Below are 14,213 nucleotides of genomic sequence, written 5' to 3' on the forward strand. Positions count from 1 at the left end.
CTTTACCAGGCAAGTATTCGGGCAAAAATTATGAACAATTTTATACAAGTCAAAATTCCAATAGTAAATAATATTAGAAAAAGATTGGTCCATGCTAGTAATCAAAGATGTATAATTGAGATGTCATTTTATGGCTGCCAAGGGAGAAAGTTCTTTTTTTCTTTTTTTTAACATAACACACAATGATGAGGTAACTATGGTAGAGAATACAATTAATTAGTAACACATTTCTGGAACGCAGTATGAAAATACATAACAACAAAAAAAAGTAGTTTCATGTAATTCCACTCTTAAAAACACATTCTCCAAAAATACACCACAAGAAATAAAAAAGCTATAAGCATTAAGTTGTTTATTTGGCATTATCTGTAAAAATCAAAAAGTGAAGCAAAATCCAAAATTATCAAATCAGGGAAGAATGTTAACAAACTAAAGTGTATCGACACAATCTAATATCATGTACTCAATAGTTTATGATCACGAAGGCACTGCATAAACAAAACAAAAATTTGTTATGAGGATATGTAAAAAATGTGAAATGCCACGTGCACTTTGTAAATAAGACTTAAATAGCATAAATCAACATTTTCTCTTCTGTAGCAGCAATGCTTAAAATAATGACAAGCTAAGCATGCTCCCTACTTGAGAAAGATCAAAATTAAAAATCCGCCAATGTAATGAAAATATGCAAATTTTTGGCAGCAGATAATTTCTCCCATGATAATTTTAAGCCATCTTTCAATGTCTAGCACACATGCCACCTCATTCAGCCATCCAATTCTCACAGCCGCAAGTAATATTTTCTCCTACCTCTGTATTTCCAGTACACTCTGCTTAGAGTCCCCCTGAGGCATTATCAGGGTCTCCCTTGTAGCTGAGGGTGTACCTGCTCTGACGTGCAGGATGAAAGAAAGTAATATCCTTTCTTCACTTCTGCATCTGTGTCTACAAGGCTACAAGGAATCAATGTGTATTAGTGTTTCTTAAATTTAGATACCTATGTTTCAAAGCTAGACAAAAGAGACCAAAAAGGGATTGAAAATGGAGATGGACAGTCTGAGTCCTCCTACACACCTATGGTTACAGTATTCCAAAGGAAATACAGCTATGGAGTTTTGTTATTTTTAAATAAAAAAAAAAAATGGAACTCACAGCCAGGCACGGTGGCTAATGTCTATAATCCCACCATTTTGTTCTTGCAAGTGCATTCATATCTAATCTGCAATTCTGTCCATTTCTAAAGTACAGTTGACCCACAATACCCATGGATTCTGCATCCAGATTCAACCAACTGCTAATAAAAAATATGTGAAAAAAATGAAAACTAACAATATTACAAAAAATACAGTATTTACATAGTGTTATGTATTATAAGTAATCTAGAGATAAAGTATACAGGAGGATGCCCATAGCTTATATACAAATACTGTGCCATTTTTTATCAGAGATTTGAGCATCTGCAGATTTTGGTATCCAAAGGGGTTCCTGGAACCAATCCTCTGAGAATACCGAGGGGCATCTGTACTCTGCATTGCTATTTAAATGCATTATTTAAAAATGTACTATAAATGGCCATTGAAATAAGAGCTAAAAATAAGTTTTATAATTTTTTCATGTTCCTAAAAAGAGTCTCAATTTTTGATAAAATGGAGTTTTTTTTGTTAATTTCCTTTTGTTCAGAAAAAGAAACAGCATATTTGAAAGATTATAGAGGACTCTTGCAAACAGCAAAAGTTTCAATTTGTATATCCTGTGTCCCAAAATTTCATTGCAGAAAATTTATCCTAAGGAAATAATCATAGTTCTGATAAAGATTAAGTGCCAAGGATATTTATTCCAGAATTTTATATAATAGCAAAATGTTGGGGAATGGGAAGTTGTAAATGGTCTATAAAAGAACTTTTAGTAAATATACTAATAGCACATCTGTATGCTGTATTGCTACACAGATATGACAATTACATTGAAGAAGATCTAGTGATCAGGAAAAATAACTTAAAATATACCATTTAGGAAAAATGCATTAAAGAGGAAACTCAATTTTTGAAAAAATAAAATAACTGGAGTTATTCTCATTATTTGCAGTAGTTATGATCCGTAAAGTTGCCAAAAACACTGAATTTGTAAAGGCTGAACCACTGCTCCTAGAAGCAAAGTTAGGTTCCTATGAGCCTCTGGTCACAAGGTTTTCATCAGCTGATCAATACCTTGTTTTATGTGCATTTCTGTTTAAAGACACCTTATTTAATCTATGCTGTTGATTCATTAATATTGACCACATGGCCAATAGCACTATAACTCATGCCTGAACAAAACTTATTGACTACACATATTTTCTTGGTAAGGCAAATCCAGCCTTCCTGTGCTTAGGAACACTAGACAGCACTTCAGTCCTACACATGGGGGCCATTTTAAACAGTGAAATCACCAACAAAAAGCACACAAATGAGGAAACATGATATTAAGTAGGCTGCAAAAAGGACATTTGTTTAGAGTCTGAGGACTGAAATAGTAAGGCAGAGAATCTACTTGTTCATTCTCAGGTGGGAAAGTGTGTGCTGGCTGATTCAAATTTTTTGCTACTCTTCATGTGTCTGCCAATGACCAAGACAGTGCTATGTATATTAATTGGGGGTTACAAATAAGTCTCAGGGAATAGGTGAATTTTCAGATATGGACCTCACAAATAAGGAAGAGTGACTGTATATATACATAGGGGAAAAACTGGATGTATTTAAGTAATCTAAAAACAGAAGTCTCTCCATGGAGTAACTAAGTAAGTGTGTTACAGGTAATACTTATTTTCTTTTTGCTCATCTGCAGTTTCAAGGTAAATTTATCATGCATCAACTACTTATAAAAATGACATATCTGATTACCTATTCTAATTATCTACTGCAAATATTTACTAACTTTTTAATTATAGGAAGAAAACTAACACTAACAAAATCCTTTACAATTTTGGTGTTTACATTATACTTTAACAACTACCTTACACTGTTAAATAGTTTGTGATACTGAGAGTTATTTGCCATTAACCATTTACCTTAACAATTGGCAGTATCTAATTTTAAGTAGTTAAAAAGAATGCAGGTCAAGAGGACTTTCACTTTCTGTGGTGATAATACCATATGAAGAGAAAATGGACTCAAGTTATTTATAGCTGATATAATTCATTTCCAAAATAATGATGTCATATCTCACATTTTATGTTTGTAGTCACACTAATATGGCTGCTAACCAGTTGCAAGACTAAAATATAAAATGTTGTTATAACTACACAGTAAAAATAATGACAATTGGCAAGAAACCACTAGAAAGAAGTTTAGTAAGGGCAAAACCAACCAAATCCAAAAGGAGTTAGGGAGAAGAGCAGATAACCACTACATATAAAGATAAAAAATTAAATATAAATATAAATATTAAATACACCTTGATAAGAAAACAAGGCCATGGAAGTATAAGAAAAATTGAGAGACAGTGTGATATTAGAGAAAGCAAATAGCAAGTGAAAGCATGTGTAATTTCATTTGAATTCCTTTGAAAATCTTACTTTCAAAGGTAGGTATCACCTTTAGAGTGGCCTAAATATTAAATACAATGATCAAATATTACTATATTTCAGACAAACATCTGTGAAGTTATAAATTTTTAACCAGCAAAAACAGAAGTTTTTTTTTATCTACAATACGAAAATTTAAGTTTGTTTAATTTCTATGATGAGCATTCATCCATCCATCCACCCATCCATCCAATATTTACTGAGTATTGATGTTTATAAAGTACTGTTTGGGGCACTGGATAAACACCACATGTGACGGTTAATTTTATGGGTCAATGTGGCTGCGCCATGGGGTGCCTGGGTATTTGGCCAAACTTTATTCTAGGTGTTTCTATGAGTGTGTTTTGGGATGAAATTAACAGTTAAATCAGTAGACTGAATAAAACAGATTGCTCTCTTAAATGTGGGTTAGCTTCATCCAATCAGCTGAAGACCAGTTGAACCAATCAGTTAAACAAAAGCAGACCCTATTCTGAGTAAGAGAGAACTCCTACCTGACTGCCTTTGAACTCGGACATCAGCTTTTTTCTGCCATCAGACTCAAACTGAAACAATGGCTCTTGCCAAGTATCAAGCCAGCCACCCTTCAGATTGGACTACACCATCAGCTCTCTTGGGTCTCCAGCTTGCTGACTCAACCTGCAGATCTTGGATCTTGTCAGATTCCATAATCCCATGAGCTAATTCCTTAGAAAGAATATCCTATGGCTCGGTTTCTCTGGAGAACCTTGGCTAGTACACCATGCTGGGCTACCAGGATACATGGGCATGTCAGAGGAGTCCTGAGTTTCTCCAAACCTGGTGTATGGCACAATTTACCTGTGGTCTTCAGTCTAGCTTCGCAGATTTTCCAACCATGAAAATCCTATGTTATTCACATATACATTGCATTCCCAAAGTTGTAAGAAATTTCTAATGAAACCTATAAACTTTTTGTTGGAACTTAAAGAAAGGGAATTAATAGAATCTTCACAGTTATTAGTGTAAATATAAAAAACCAACTCACTACGGGCCACATCAATGCAATGTGCCCAACTCGCTAGCTGAAACATTACATCTTGCTATCCCACTGAACAAGGTCTGGATGTAGGTGAGTGAGACTAATACCATAAAAAAGAGTGAGTTAGAATTCACTCAGACATATGCTTTTAAAATGTGAAGTTCTGCAAAACTTTTAAACAATTATCAGTATTATATAATTTGTGACCCTTCATATTTGTTCTCAACACACACTTTCTAGAACACCACAGTGGAGAACTGACCATCCAGTATACATGACGATTTAAACACATAAAACATAAAATTTTACCTTTAACACAGATACTGCTAATGACTAGAATTAATGTTAATGGCTTAAATAACTTTCTAGCTGCATTGGGTCTAGAATACCTTAGCAGGTTGCTTCCCACTTATTGTTTTATGTATCTTTTGTTCAAGAGTATAGTATTTCAGACCTTCCTATGCCCTCAAATGTTAAAGTATACACAAAAACTCTATCTCCCTAGCAGTATCAGTCATACGACCCCTGTAGCTATTTATATGACTCTCCTGACTAAACACAACTTAATTTTCACTGCCATAATGAAGTTAGTGGTGAATTCTCCTGCCTTTCAAAGTCATCTGCACCTGTATTCATTTCTTTAACAGCACCTTATTAACTTATATTTCTCCAAAAGCCACCTGGGGACTTGACTGTAACTACACCTGTGATTTATAAACAAATACACCGTAACACATTTGAGAATTTAATCTCACCAAGCTTATTTCATACCTATGTGCAATTTAATTTGAGCAAAATGCTATGTTTGCTGAAATAGCTGTTCTTGTGGATCAGAGTTTTAAGAAAGAAAAAGGATTGATTGAAGTACAAGCATAAACTTTTCTGCCATCCAGGAAACTAAGCTGCATAGTTTGAGGTACACAATAGATTAAAAAGAATCTACTCTAAGCATGAAAGGGCTTCTAATTTCCTTGAATGCTTAAGAATTCCAAATATAAGAAAGAAAAAAACCACTTCACCCTACAAACACACCCCACTTTGGTCACAGTGAATATCCTACCAAAGGCAAAATTAGCCACTTGTGCACCTGTTTCAGTTTTTCTCTGCCCTCTCCATCTCTACCTACATCTCTTCCAATTTCTCAAATTGCTCAAGAGAAAAAAATGACGAATGTGCTGGTTGAGAAGTTAAAGCATGTTCCTATTTCCCACAGCCATCCATAAAGAAATGCCCAAGTCGTATCTACTCACCTTAATCATGGAGTAGAAACTTTGTCTCCTAGAAATTTGCCTGTGTCCTACTTTTCCAGTTAGAAGACAGAGCAAAAATAACTGGTTCCTCCCTCTCTTTGGGACAAAGTATTACATTCTCCGTAAACCCAAAAATCATGAGTTAATTTTAGTAGAAAAAATATCTTATTTTTTTTCATTATATTAAATGGAGAAATGAAATCCCAAGTGTTTGGAACTGATTGACTACAAACTGCCTAAAGAATTATTAATAAGAAATGAAAATTTCAAGCACAGTCAGGGTATTCTGATCCATCTCTGCAGAATCATTTCTTGAAATGTTCTGGTGTTTTTTAACTGGAAACACAGAAGGCAATCCTTACCCATATCCTTGTTTTCTGGTTCTCTATATCCAGCCCTGTGAGCAAAGCTATGGACTATGTGCAAGAAAAAAGGTTTATTTTCACACTGACTATCCAATAGTGACTGACAGTAGTTGGTGCCTTGGGAAAGAGCAATTGCAGAGCAGATTATTTATTTTATAATGAATATGCAAATTATTCCCTTGCCTTTTTAAGTCAAGACTTTAGCCACTTAATGTAAATTAAATATACAAAATCCTAAAACTTATCTTGTGGCTTGGAGCAAATTATTGCTATTGAGAGGCCTTATTGACTTGACTTATTTGTGGGAGGGAAGGTGGCAAGGGGTGGGCAGTACTGGTTCAAAGTACTTATGTGAGAAACTGAAATGGAAATTGGAAGAAAATATAAAGCATAAAAATAGGCTACAGTTTATGGTGAGCAATGCTAAATATCTAGGAATCCCTAACACTGCAATTAAAACTGGTTTCAGATTATGAAAAAAAAAATTAGGGGGTAAATTTGAAATCAGGTGAAGTACTTCCACACATCTGTGCTGATTTAAATAATCAAAACCTATTATTTGCCTATAAAAAATACTCTGTTTTCACTACTTAATACTAGGTACTCATAGTAGGTAGATACTCAATAAACTGTCAGTGAAGAAACAAATGAAGTAATGTAAATAAAACACTTAAGCCCAACTAATAAACTCCTTATATATATATATATAAACTTTTATATACATATGAAGTATATATAAACTCATTTTTATATATATATAGTATATATATAAACTCCTTTATATATATATAAAGTATATATATAAACTCCTTTATATATATATATATATATATATATAAACTCCTTTATATATATATATATATATATATATAAACTCCTTTATATATATATATATATATATATATAAAGTGTATATATATATACACACACACATATATATAATTTTAAGTTCTGGGATACATGTGCAGAACGTGCAGGTTTGTTACATAGGTATACACATGCCATGGTGGTTTGCTGCACCCATCAAACCGTCATCTACATTAGGTATTTCTCCTAATGCTATCCCTCCCCCTAGCCCCCATCCCCTGAGAGGCCCTAGTGTGTGATGTTCCCCTCCCTGTGTACATGTGTTATTATTATTCAATTCCCACTTATGAGAACATGCGGTAGCTGGTTTTCTGTTCCTGTGTTACTTTGCTGAGAATGATGGTTTCCAGCTTCATCCATGTCCCTGCAAAGGACATGAACTCATACTTTTACATGACTGCATAGTATTCCATGGTGTATTATATATTTATATACACATACAAAAAAAACACCAGAAATTTTAAATGCTATTGATTTTTTTTGGTTCTATAATAGAAACATGGGTGACACAGTATGAATACCACTGGCCCAGGAGAAGTTGGGGCACCACTTTTTCTGGCAAAGTCTGCCAGCTATGGCCAGTGGCATTGAGCTCTTGCAGTAATTCCTGATGCCAGCTGGCTATGACTTTTTCCTGTCTGCCTATCCAAGAAAACAATCAGTGTTAATTCCAGCAGGTTGTATTACTGATTTTTGTTACTAAACAGACTTATGACAAATAACTACTATAAACACTCTTCTCAAAAATTTCTTTAGGTTCTCTACCATATATTATGACCATAAAAATATTTACCATATATATTCATTAAAAGAATGCTAACGTCTTTTCTTCTGAAGAAACTGACTAAATCAAAATGATTTAAAAGTGCACAGGTATTTGTTCTTCATCATAAAATCTGATAACAGGAAAATGGAGATTGTAACTGCTGATATCTTGAAATCAAGGATAACAAACAGATATTTAATTTTTCTCCTTCTTCAAGTATTTTTTAAAAACCATGAAGCAATCCAAGAATTCAAACCAACTGTTTTACATAGAATTATTATGCCTTTCCATTATCTTATGGAGCTATTCTTATTAAGGAGTAATAGTCCTAAAAATGGGTGAGAAGTGTAAGTAAAATTATCTTTATCCAAGATAATCATCTTCATTCTCATGATTAATTCACAAACAGAATTAAATGTAATTCAATAGACAAAAAAGCATCTAATTACCTAAACATACATATAGATGCAAATACATACCTATCTATCTATCTATCTATTTATCTGTAATACATATCTATCTTCTATCTAGATAGATATATGTTGCATCTATATGTATGTTTAGGTAATCAAAACCTTTTTTTGCCTATTGAATTACGCTTAATTCTGTTTGTGAATTAATTATGTGAATGAAGATGATTATCTTGGATGATAATTTTACTTGTAGATAGATAGATAGACAGATATTCACCATAATGAAATACATGTAAAATATATGTAAAAGTTCACTCCTGTCTAGCTTCATACCATGATTTTTTTTTAGAAATGTTATATCATGTTTATTGAAGAAAATTTTCAATGGTAAAATACTTGATCTGGAGCCAGATTTCTTGGGTCACAAACCCTTCTTATACTATTCTAGCTGTGTGTCCTTGGGCAAGTCATTTAATCTTTCCGGAACTCATTTCCTTCAACTATAAATTGAGAAGGTTGTGGCTGAAAAGCTCTAAAGTTCCATCCTGTTCTAAAAATCTATGAATCTGTGAGAGAGAAAGTTCATAAATATTCCATAATCTTCCTTTTACCAAAATGTTACTTCCAAATATAGATAACCTTCCACGACACAAAGCAAATGTTGTGACAAGGTACCTTTCAATTAATGCAAATTTTAAGGTTACTATTTAAAACAATTCAGAAATAGAGCAAACTCTATCAAGATGTTGTGATTTCAGATAATTCAGAACACAACATAGGGATCACATGCCAATCAAAATAAATCTGAATGAAGCAAATTATTAACTATGAATTTTACAGAATTCTGGAATACTTCCAAATTCCTGCTATCATTTTCAAAATAAGCTTTTCATGAGAAAAAAAGTCTCAATTAAACAGAACATATCAATTATACATAAATTTAAAAATTATTATTATTTTTTCTCCAAACCTAGAAGGAAAGTTCAAACTGACAACAAATTTATATCAGTCATTCAGTTAACCTTTTTCACACACCTCTAACTTCTGGGTCATGGACCTTAAACTCAAAAATAAAAATTCAAATTCAGAAAAATATCCACCCAGATCAATGTACAGTTCTTAATTTAAAATATAATTACATTCATTAATAGAATCTTAATAACCCAAGTATCCTAATATGTCTTACAAAGATGTTTGAAATTAAAGCTTCATATTAAAATAGGTTTCTGGTAAACTCCTACATGACTTAATTTAGCAGACAAAAACTTCTCTACTATGCAGGTTAGTTAATTGAGGATTTATCGTAAAAGCAGTAACCAGAAGTTGTAAGAGATGCGAAGTGAGTAGAATTCACTCTCTTTAATAGCCTCAAGATGTTACTTAACTCACAGTGCTTATTCACAAGTTCTCTGCTCAGGCAGTTAATGTGAGATTCTTGAAAATTTTAATATCCTGCCAGTAGTCATTCACCATTAGCAAATGTGGGATAAGAAAGTGTTATATTTGGCCGAGCACAGCGGCTCACACCTATAATCCCAGCACTTTGGGAGGCCAAGGCTGGTGGATCATCTGAGGTCAGGAGTTCGAGAACAGCCTGGCCAACATGGCAAAAACCTGTCTCTACTAAAAATACAAAAATTAGCTGGGCGTGGTGGTGTGCACCTGTAGTCCCAGCTACTCAGGAGGCTGAGGCAGGAGAATCGCTTGAACCTGGGAGATGGTGGTAGCAGTGAGCCGAGATGGCACCACTGCACTCCAGCCTGGGTGACAGAGTGAGACTCCATCTCAAGAAAGAAGAGAATAAAAAAAAAAGTGTTATATCTATGTTATGGACATCACCTTACCAGAGTTTTTTTTTTGTTTCTTCCCAGATGGGTGGTTTGTCTTTATCATCAAAGAAGACAACAATTATCCACTACAGTTAAAAATTTCTAGGTATGATTTAAAAACATGATGTCACATGTAACTACTGAACAGTGAGGAAGACCACAAGATGAGCTACTTTTCTGTTTGTGAATTTCAGCACTTCTGTCCCATTTAATAGGCCTTGTTTCTGTCGTAACTATTCTTTAAAACCTTTTTACTATATGATGGTAAATACGCATGAGAATTTAAAAGAAATCAAATTCAAGTCTTTAAAATAATGTATAATTTATAGTTTCAGTTTAGCATCTCTAATTGTATTATTTATATCACAGATATCATGAGATAATTATTTTACGTTTACCTAGTTACACAAATGTTTAGTGAAAATTATTATGGATATAAGCAAGGAAAGTCAAAATTATATACAAAGGGACAATCTAATCTGGCACTGATTAAATACATACTCACACACACAACTGGACATTCATTACCAATTCCGTGAATATTTTGTGAGATGATGAAAAACTTGAAAACAGTAAAGCTGAAAAACTCCACAAGTTTGAGAATTAAAATCAGGCAAAACTAAAATATACTACTATAGTCCATTTACTGCAGCAATATTTCAGAAAATTCTCACACCATTTCAGACTACAAAATCAAAGTTAATCATTTCAAAGATCTAATAAATTTCTTTTCCTTTACGAAACAATATACAAATATAAATAATATATTATTGTTACGTAAAGAAAAAAGACACCTACAGCTTTAAAGTGAAGTCTGTAGTATTGTAGTGAAACTAAAATACTCCAAACTCAAAACCTACCAATATTGTGTTTAAAATGTTGAAAAAATTAGTTGGTGTGACCACAGAATATGGAGTGTATGATGGTATGCATATTAAAATGGAAACTGTTGAATCCGTGATATATTGTAATATAGAAGACTGTATACCTAAGGACACTTAAAATGATGCAAAACTAAATAATAAAAAGTCCAATGTAGAAAATATGAGAACCGAATAAATGACTTAATAGGAGTATAATATGTATGCCATAACACTGATAAATACTGGTACATGTCTTATATTTACAAGTAGGACTTATTCTCCTAATATTTAAAAGTTACAAATAAGCATATTGGAGCTCTTCTCAACTGTATAAAGAAGCAGTCAATAAAACACAGAGCATAGCAGGAAAGAGTGCAGCAGGTCAAAAAAGGCAGATGTCAAAAAAAAGTTATGTTTTCCTTTGGGGACAAAAAAGTGAAAGGTCTTTATGCGTTTTAATTAGCCATTTAAAAAAAAAAAAGGAATCAGGTGAGGACTACTAATTATCACCTTCTAGCCCCACTAACACTTTGTAGTCTAGCGGAGAAGAAAAGGAAAAAAAAGAAAAAAGAAAAACACCCTCCCATTCTAGGCCATTAAAAAACATTCAGTTTCCTCCAGTATCCTTCCAACAGCTACTGATGAGATTTATCTTCAAAGAACTTTCTTGTTTACAATACAAATCTTCCCCTCTGTTACAAATTAAACCCAATTATCTGGCGAACAGTTTCCATAATAAAACCTGGTAGACAGAGGAAACAGTAACCTTCCCATTTTTTTTTCCTCTCTATTTGATAGCCTGCAGGTTTCAAGAAGTAAAAACTACCCTTACTTATCCCATTAACAGATAGGTGTTGAGAGGGCATGGAAACCCCTGGAAAGATAAATGGCCTCATTTCCTTTGGATCAGGCTTTGGAGGCAACTTCCAAAGATCTGAAAAAGTGTGGAAAACTCTCAGTTGCGTATTGGATCTATAAATGTTTAAACTACTATGAGAAACATTCTACAGAAAAGCATCATTAACTCTTTCTGGTCACTGGAATCTACAGTCGTTGGTATATCTAGTCATTGCTGAAGGACAAACTACAAATACTCAAGGAAAAGATCCATTTGTTGAGACAGCAAATAGATGAAATGCAATCACATACATTTGAGTCCTGGCCAAGTCTAACTCACCCTGACAGACTGGGGCTCAGCTTTTAATCAAGCAGCTGCTCAAAGACACATTTGTGTCCCTGTAACAGAACCCATCCAATGAGGAACTTCATAAGATCAAGTTTATTCTAAGTCTCCAAAATGCATTTGCGCATGCTCAATATATGTAAATTTCAATTACAAAATTACAAATTCAAGTTTATTCTGTGATACTATTTTGCGTTAAGCAGAGCTTTATCAGGTGTTACTAGCCATTTCCTAAAGATGTAAACTCTGCTTTGCAAAAAACATAGATGTACTTAAAAAAAAAAAAAAAGACAGAAACAGCTTTCCCCAAATTTTCTTAACCTTACGTAGAAGCAAGGGTGTCTAAATAAATTAAAAAAACTTCCCCTCTTTTCCCTCCTACTCTGCAGAATTCCATTTACCTGGCTAATCATGAAAGGCAGAATCATAAAACTCAAGTTTAGTCATACCTCAACAGGCTGTGTTCCTGTTGAACATTAAATACTTTGACAACACAACAGCGCCTTCTCCAGTGCTAAAAGCAGCATGATTAATCTTATTAAACCAGCATCTGAACCACAGCCACTATGCCATGGGAGAATAATTAGGCTGCTAACGACCTAAATACTGTATCTACAAACCCCTATTACTGGAGCTAATAAGAAATAAGAGAGAATATTCATGCTTAAAATGGCCAATCAAATTAAGAATATTTTCCATAGAAACAAGGTATCTATGCTGCAAAATAAATGTATTTTAGTAGACTGGCCTGTGACCACAAGTAACCTTTTTCTGTTTAAAACAAATGTTTAACACTGTTATGTCAGAAAATGTTTTACTAATTTGCAAAGAAGTGGCAAAACATGAAATGCCCTCCAATTTTAAGTGGAGGAATTCCTATATCCCTACACTGTTGGAAGTAAAGTTTTTCTCCTCCTTACACAGTTCATGTGGTATTTAAAGAGAAAGATTCACTGAACATAATGAAAACTTACAGCTGAATTCTTTGGCCACATCTCTGTTATATTATTATAGTAATACATAGAAACAAGACAATAGGAGGAGCTGGATAGGGAATAACCATACAAATAAGAAACTCTGCACTGTTATTCTAAAAAACTGAAGAATTATTTATTATTGCAAATTTCAGTATCATTCAAGACAAAACCAAGTCTTAGCTTCTAGGTGAATTCACAAATAACTGGTGTCAAAAATCTCTTGACACTTTTCTCTAATACTTAAGTATATGAAACTCTTTTTTAAAAATTCCATGTCCAGGTAATCTGAAGATCAAGAAGAAAGCTTTTCTTACTGTTTATGAAATTATGGATTGTCACAATAACAAAAACACATAGTGTCAGCATGTATAAAGTGTTACTGATTCCTCTTTCATATGCCAAAATAGTACTTTCAAAAATGCGGGTTAACAAAGGCTATTCCCTTCCTTTTTTGAATGACTGCCCAAGAATGTACATACCATACTTTTGGAGAAAATCACTTTTGACAGAAGGAATTGTCATGGCAAGAGCATACAAATACAAAGCCATATGGTGTCCTTTCCTGAGATAAGAGGCAATAACCCAACACACTTAGGAGTTTATTCCCTTTCTGAATTAAGAACTTGGTGTTGCCCATGTAAACACATGAAATGAGAACACACTCATGCTGTACTAATTACATAAAGGGACCTCTGCTGTTATCTCCACTGTTTAGCATTATCCCGTGGTTAATTCTGCTTTGCTTTAGTTGCAGCCAAAGACTAACATAACAAAACAGTGTTTCCCTGCATGGGACCCTCTGTCAGCCACATGCTTTCACTGCATAAATTATTTCTTGAGAATAAACCTGGGCCCTTTGTGAGATGCTGAGTTAAGGCCAGCAGTAAGAGACTGCTGCAGCCACTTCAGCCAGGAATTCAGTCAGAATCAAACTTAGGAAAAAGGGAATAATGCAGACAGACCAAGAAAAGAAGTCAGTTGACTGCAGCCAAATGCGCACAGCTATGGTCAATTCTCATTGCAAAAGCCTTTGCTTTTGTTCTTCATGCCTGAAATAATGACTCTGTTCTGCAAGCTACTGGGCCAATCCACCTAAGCAATAGCAGGAGTCATGAGAAGTGGGATCATGAATATATAT

At 33.8% G+C, this 14,213-nt stretch overlaps 1 protein-coding gene and 1 long non-coding RNA gene across 2 annotated transcripts in view; both read right to left on the reverse strand.

The window, feature by feature from the left end:
- LOC129051527 (uncharacterized) overlaps positions 1 to 6,876 on the reverse strand; it is a 75,288-nt gene extending 68,412 nt beyond the window's left edge. The window contains exon 1 of the long non-coding RNA XR_008515883.2: positions 1 to 6,876. This exon is cut by the window's left edge and continues 48,548 nt beyond it. This is a non-coding gene — a long non-coding RNA (uncharacterized LOC129051527).
- Positions 1 to 14,213, reverse strand: part of CDH2 (cadherin 2) — a 226,277-nt gene that overhangs the window by 146,108 nt on the left and 65,956 nt on the right.

This window comes from Pongo abelii, chromosome 17, assembly GCF_028885655.2.
Source record: "Pongo abelii isolate AG06213 chromosome 17, NHGRI_mPonAbe1-v2.0_pri, whole genome shotgun sequence".
NCBI lineage: Eukaryota > Metazoa > Chordata > Mammalia > Primates > Hominidae > Pongo > Pongo abelii.